The sequence below is a fragment of the Dermacentor silvarum genome, chromosome 2 (genome assembly GCF_013339745.2).
Source record: "Dermacentor silvarum isolate Dsil-2018 chromosome 2, BIME_Dsil_1.4, whole genome shotgun sequence".
NCBI lineage: Eukaryota > Metazoa > Arthropoda > Arachnida > Ixodida > Ixodidae > Dermacentor > Dermacentor silvarum.
Genome location: NC_051155.1, coordinates 52,285,925 through 52,293,379, shown reverse-complemented (window position 1 = coordinate 52,293,379; position 7,455 = coordinate 52,285,925). Strand labels below are relative to the sequence as shown.

Here is a 7,455-nt window from a genome sequence, read left to right as displayed (position 1 = left end):
AGGGTCCCTCGAACTCACAGTTCCTTGCTAGTTCGCGTAAATTAGCAATGTAGGCATCCGTAGGCTCACCCGGATTTTGTATCCTCTTTTTGAAGGGGTGGCGTTCGACAAGCACGTTCGTCGTGGTTGAGAACAGGTGGTCACAAATGCGCCGTGCGGCTTGGAACGCATCTTCCGTCGTTGTAATTTGACTTGTAGAAGTAGTACCCTGACCTGGGACTGGCACCGTGGTAGTAGTAGCAGGCTCGTTCGTCGACGCGTTTCGGAATTTAGGTTGCCCCTCGACGCCAAGCGACTGCAGAAGCATGGCTCTCCGCCGAGACGCCGCAAACTCGGTGGCACCCGAAGCTTCCACGTAGGTAGAAAACAGTTCCTTCCACGGTATCCATAGTATGGGTGGCTGCCCAGGGGTTTCCAGAAATGCAGGCGGAGGCGTAAGTCCGGCGAAACTCATTGTAAGGTTTAGCTCGTCGCCAAATATGTTGTATCGTAGGTAAGTAAAAGCGCCCACTCCGTGCCAGAGGAAGCAACGACTCCGAGCGTCTCCGATCACATGCTTGCTGCCTTGCCAGCACCAGCCGTTTTTATTCGTGCTCTTTGACGTCATGCGTGACGTAACAGAGTGGCTAACAGAACCAAAATCAAAACTTAACTGCACAACAACACATTTATTCATCGAATCATTTTAACAACCATGTAATCGACCTTGCGTTTTCTAGTGTTGAAGCTTGGTTGACCCTATATTTTTTAGATGCCTGTCACTAGCACCACTGTCCGTCCAAGCAACCCTAACGAATTTTGCGAGACGTTTATTTAGAAATGTAGTAAAGTATTAACCAAATCTGCGAAGTGGCAGTGAGGATGTAGCAATAAAATGTTGAGCAAGGTTTCTTTAAAACCGATCAACGCTTAACAAAACTCCACGAGCTAAATTTTAAGATGTTTTAGTACGCAATTATCTTTTCACACTGTATTTCATTATGAAAGTTCCATGAATTGAGCTTTATTCTTTCGAGAGCTACGGTGGCGTAGTTTATGCAGCACTCAGGGCCTTTATTTGAGCGAAACGCGATACAGGTCCTACCACGTATCTGCTACATTTTGGAACTTCCTAAAGCCAAAAGGCTTGAAGCGAAAAGTCGAACAAACATTACGCAGGCCTGCTCATCCTACTGATGGCAAAAGTACCGTTTTGATGGAAATTAATGCATTTTAGGCTGGTGGCTTATTAAAATATGTGACATGATTTTAGCAGGTAACGGGGGATGGCTTTGGCGTTGCATTCACAGACGTAAGGAATGCTGCTATATTATAAATATGGTATTGATATGTTCTTACGCGTACTCGTACGTCTATTTACAAATGAAGGCTGGCAGAGATGATCGATCGGGAAGATGGCCGTTGAAATGCTGCCGTTCCCTCTAGGAACCATCGTTGTCCTCTTTTACTCGCCGCATTGCAATCTCCGTTTCACAAACGAAGCCAGCTAGGAGAGTCATTGTTCAGTGGCGGGATAATATAGCAGTTAAGATGCGCAACATGTGCTGCTAGCCCGCCGACCTGTACACAAGAGGCATGCGACCACGTAACTTGGGTAAATCAAATGGTCCAATACGCCGAACAGGCCAACATGGTGATTCAGAAACTTGCGGCACAAGCCGCGCCTGCGTTGTGGGGCCCAAACCCCACTATTTGCCTTCTTCAAAAGAAACTGGTTCAAGAAACGCCCAAAAGAAACGCCCTATCCAGCGGGCTTCTTCGGACAGGCAGTCTCTTGGCGATTGAATCTTCGGTACATTGAAAAAAAGGTAGCACGGTTTCAAGTTAGGTCAGCGCCGATCGTGCATAAAGAAGGTAGATATGGCATTAATCACTTGTTTTGTGCTTTGCTGTGCTAAACCAATACGTGATGAAAGACAAGATGTCATCCAAGTTCTTGTGTTCAGAGGACACGTACATAGCCAGCATGTTTGCAAGCGTTCGGTTCGTCCGTTCAACAAGACCATTGGTCTGAGGACGATATGGCATTGAGTGTCGTAAATGTATACCGCACAGACGAAGAAGCTCTTCTATAGCGTCGGCGACGAACTGCCTACCGCGGTCACTTGTTATTACGCGAGCTGGGTCATGGTGTAGAATAACGAAACGCAGCAAGAAAGCTGCGACGCAAGCAGCGGTGGATAAGGGTATTGCCGCTGTTCCTGTTTACCGAGTAAAATGGTCAACACAGACGATGATTCATCGGTTGTTGTTCGATGACCACGGAAAGGCGCCCAGGAGGTCGATACCAGCCTGTTCAAAGGGTGTATGCGGAGAAATCAGGGAGTGGAGAAGGCTTGATGTGGCGCTTGCAGGTCGCTTGTGATGTTGGCATTGATCGCAGCTTACCATGTATTGCATTGTTGTGTGACGAATCTGTGGCCAGTGAAACGGCTCCTGGACACGCTGCAGCGTGTGGGCGGATCACAGATGACCGGATGTCGCGTAATTATACATATCACGCAGTAGGTCACTTCGAAGATCTTCTGGCACAGCAAGGAGGAAGCAAGCTTGACCGGCTCAGCTGTTCTCTTTTATTGCGATAGCAATTATATGGACACTTCAACCGGATTTCTGCCGTCGGCGTCGCCGTCGCCGTAGCCGTCGCCGTATCCGTCGCCGTCGTCGTCGCCGTCGCCGTGAGGTTCCGTATAGATAAAATCTTCACCGCGCGCCGTATGCCCGAGCTTCCGGGAAGCGTGCGGGGACGCGCGCTATCACGGAGAGCGAACGCACTCAATCTCTCACGCGCAAGCAACGAAGCGGGAAGCCAGCGCCGGAGGGAGCGGGGGGGGGGGGGGGGGTGGAGGCATTTCTACTCTGCCAACAACCGTGCTCGTAGCTCGACCGCACCGTCTCTTATCTCTCCCACGCGCAAGCAAGGAAGCGGGAAGCCAGCGCCGGATGGGGCGGGGGGGCACTTATACTCTGCCAACAACCGCGCTCGTCGCTCGTCCGCACCGTCTCTTATCTCCACACGGCTCTGACCTTTATGCGCCGTGAATTCGCCGCTCAGTTTCCGTTGAAGCGATAGACCGCACGTATATGTGCGATGACCGCACGGCGTATATATGCGCTTGCTGCCAGCGTTTTGACAGTCGTTGTCTGCAGTCATTCAGTGTGTTCTATTCATGTTTGTTTGTGCGCGCTCACACCACGCTTGTTCATTCAGTTAGTAATAGTCGGGCCACATTTTCCAACGCACGCTACACATGCAATGCTGCCCGGATCGGCAGTGCAGCGCTACAGGTGTGTCCCTTCGCACGCGCGCTGCCCACGGGAAGCGCTTCTCATCAACACCACTGTTTCACACGCGCCTTCTCGTGGTCATCGAGTCTCTCTTCATGTCGGTATACTTCCCAGCTAGCACCAAAGCGATAGAAAACTGCTTCCATACCGATTCGCCAAGACTAAATGAACGTCTCAAAGACGCACTAAAAAATCCGTGCAGTCCGTTTAGAAGGTGATAAACGGTCGTATATCGTTGCTAATGTCCGGCGGATATGACTATTGCAAGAAGTTCTAGAATCCTGCTTAAAGTAGTTGCCAAAAATCCTGTCTTGAAATGGGATTTTGCAAGACCATTAGAAGCATTTAAAAAATACAGATTGAATCCTGCTACAATCAGGATTTTGACATCCGTTTTCTTTCACCCTCCCCTCTAGCGCCCCCCTCGTCTCCCTTTCCTTCCCTCTCCCCATGCCCGTGCGGCGTTTCGCTGGCCGGCGGCATGCAGGTTTGCGCTTGTGCAATACACGAAACACAGCAATAACATTTTTTTATTCCAAAAAGTAAACACGACTAGACAAGCTAGCAATCAACATTAAATATGAGTGCCTCCGAGTAACGTCCATTACAGGTATCGACCTTGATAAACCTGGTTTCGAACAGGCTGCTGGGCTGTAGCTCCTTAATTCAGCAGGTCTTCTTACTGCAAAAACATTAGGCATGTGTAAAACGTATGTTAATTGAAGCACACTTTTCTTAGTGAACGTATAGTTTTTCAATGCACTGGCAATAAGCACTGCAATATATCTTGGCAATGGGCAGCACTACAATATATTGGTCCAAGCACACAGTTTTCGAGCATTCCACCTTTAACATGGTTCTAACATTAACCGATCACAAGTGAAATTCCCTTCTGTTGCCTTGAAGACATACTTTACATCTAACTGAAGGTGTTGCATGTACAATCGCCAACCAGTGTAAGTGTCGGCTATTTTGCTAGCTTTCAGGAGGCTGTTGTCTTGACTAGTTGGCGACTGGTAGATCACAGCAGCCTCCTAAACATGTGCAAAGTAGGTGCCAATTAGCATTAAAAGAAAGGTACAGATAATGCATTTCTGATAATGTTGTACGAGAAAAGAGGTAAGTGCGGCTCTGCAAAGGCACAGCTTCAGTGTGACAGCATTGTTACACCACCCCAATTTTATTTGCCACAGATCACATAGCCAATTCAGAAATGGCGCAGGCTTGAGTATATACCTAAACACCAGTCTATCAAACACATCGCATACTTCAAATTGAGCAAATATATTGCGATTCCTTAAAAAATAAAAGACACCAGACGAGTGCAACCTTGAGTAACAGCGACTATTTGCAGCACGGCTGCTTCAAGCATATACAGTAAGAACTTCAGTTGCTTGTAATTAAACCATTAAAATGTTGCACGCCTATGACTTGCCTGTTTGAAAACCTCCACACAATAACATAGCCAAGCACTTGTAAAGAATTTTTTTTACAAAAACAGTGAGTCATCCACACACAAGGTGGGAACATAAGCCGTAATTTTCCACCCAGTTTCACTAACTTTCACCTTGGTGACATTAATAGTTACGCAATGGGTTAAAGGTTAAGCTCGTGCAGTTTATAAATCAATTGTGATCTAGAGTGCTTGCATATGCAATTTATTGCTTACACCGAATTGTGCCCACACACTTAAACCCACACATGGCGCGCGGCGACGATTTCATCGCCGTTGCACATTATACGGAATATCACGGCGACGACGACGGCGGCAAAAATGCGCTTGGAGTGCCCATATAATTTCTATCGCAATAAAAGAAAAAGAACCGCGGCGTAAATTTCTCTCTCTCAAATGGCAAGGTCGCCGTTACGTCGTCGCGCCGTAACACGCGTGTTCGAGTCGATGTCTCAACGCTGCGGCTGCCACGCAGAGGGAAGCAACGACGGAGGCCCAGTCCGGCCAACGCTCGCTTCAACGGCAGGAAAAGAAAGGGAGAGGGTTAAGCTGGCGCCGGGCCGGCGGCGGGCGCGCACGGAGACAGTCGAAGGTGGGGGAGCTACGAGGGAGTTGAGAGGGAGAGTGAGGGGAGCCACCGAAGCGACGGGGTCACCTCTGCTGAAGCCAAATCAGCTTACCTGACGCCCTCCTCCCTCACCTTCGACATGTCCGCGCGCGCCCGGCGCCGCCGTGCTGGCGCCGCCCGCTCCCTACAGCATCGTTTTCTGCGAGCGTTGGCCGACGTGGGCAGTCTCGTGGCCCCTACTCGCCATCTGCTTGCGCGCCGTGATATATAATGACTCCATTCGTACGTCGTGCTGTGGTGCACGAATACTTCAGAAATAAGTCCTTCCTTTAATTCGAACAAACTTTCGGGCTCCTTCGAGTTCGAATTATCGAGATACGACTGTATATGTGTCACGCTGAAAATTTAATTTGTACGACTTTAATATGAAATAACAGTTACCTGGGTTCTTGGAGTTCAGGAGTTTCGTGGTGGCCCTTCGGGCGCCGGCGTTTTCGTCTGCCCCTTTCGGCACCTGTAGAGGGTAACATGATCGGTGTCTTCACCCTCACGCGCCTTCTCTCTTGCACGTAGGTATGTGCCTGCATAGTGGGTTACAAAAAAAACTCTTTATTGTTATGCTGATAAACTCGGAGTATCTATGTTTATAATGTAACAGCAGTGCCTATTACAACTGTATATTGGAATTTTTCTTTTTTTAACAGAATTTTGTTACTGCACAGACTCACAAAAAGAAAACGCCATTGCGACCTCAAAATTTATTTGTTGCATGACTGAAGCCAAAAAATGTTAGGTATCCTAAAAAAAGATGCTGTAAATAGCTACACTGCCAGATTATGTTACAAAAAACAAGGCAACAGTGCACTACATACAGGGTGTTTCATTTAACTTTAGCCATACTAAAAATATGCAAGCGCCACGTACCAGGACAGAATCAAGGTAATGTTGGAGATACTCAGATTATTCTTTGCATTCCGCCTAGTTAGATAATTAGTTCTAATTAATTGATTAACTTCTCAATTACTATACTTAGATGAAAAGTGTCAATGAGAAGATTGTAAAGCAACATGAGAAACCCCTGATACCGCTTTCTGTTTCTCAATATGAGCTACATAAAGTGTTTTTCCAAGTGTGAAACATGCCTGCCAATACACGCAAACTGCCTCGAGCGGCCAGTCGTTCGGCAATTTTGCGTGTATTCGCGGGCATCTTTCACGCTCGGAAAAACACACGAGTGATCTCGCACAAGAGCGTTGACGGAAGAATGCTGTGGCTACGCGAAGATCGTAGCACGTCTCATCATTGTGCGCCAAACGGGAATGTCATCGTCATCCTAACGATCAATGGTCAACGAAACGTCACAGAGGTAATTTTAGACAGCTTTGGCAAACCGTGAATACGCACACAATAAAAGAAACGTACGCAGACGTAAACATGCCTCTTAAACAATATTAGAGATTCCAGTTCAAATCAAGGCGCTTTCATTGCGAAACTTCATTACCGCCTAAAACTTCCACCTAAAACTCCCGCCTGAAAACCGTAAATAATTAAACACGACAGGTGTCAAAGTGGCAGTGACTACTTACGTGAGCAAAGAAGATGTGGAAGGCAGTCTGGCGCTCCGCAGTTCATGAACGAATACGCGTCAGGAACTTAACGGCTGGTCCTGACAAAAATAACGGTGAATGTAACGGCGGGTTCAGAAGTTACGCAATCTGGAGGGAAGCTGCGCGGAGAGCGCAGTCCGCTTGGCTGCTCAGACTGCGTCGGCGCAAGCGATGACGCCGATGAGCCGTCGCGCCACTCCTCGCTTTGTCAGGTAGCCGCTATGATACGTCGCGGCGCTGCATCCTCTTGCGACACACGCTGGTGCAATGCAGAAAAATACTCAGTGTGGCTTCGTACTCGGTACCTGAAGCACAGAAATGCTAGCTAATTTAACTAAGAAAATACAAAATGCGGCTGCTACCATAATGCTAGCGCCACCTTACAAAGATAATTTGAAATAACAAAAGTCGAACTTTTTAATGCCTCATTCTTGGCACTTTGCGGTAGGTAGGTAGGTTCCTAACTCGCTTTATAATACAAAAAAGTGATGTGCAACCTGTAATGGAATCGAACCTCTGCCGTGGGGCACAGAAGCCGG

General features: G+C 47.8%; 1 long non-coding RNA gene across 1 annotated transcript; it reads right to left on the bottom strand.

Annotated features, from left to right (window-relative positions):
• Positions 1-3,855: 3,855 nt before the first annotated feature.
• Positions 3,856-6,996, bottom strand: LOC125943003 (uncharacterized). The gene is made up of 3 exons (XR_007465480.1): positions 6,896-6,996; positions 5,751-5,890; positions 3,856-3,970 (listed from the first exon to the last, which is right to left on the bottom strand). It is a non-coding gene; the product is annotated as an uncharacterized LOC125943003 (long non-coding RNA).
• Positions 6,997-7,455: the final 459 nt, after the last annotated feature.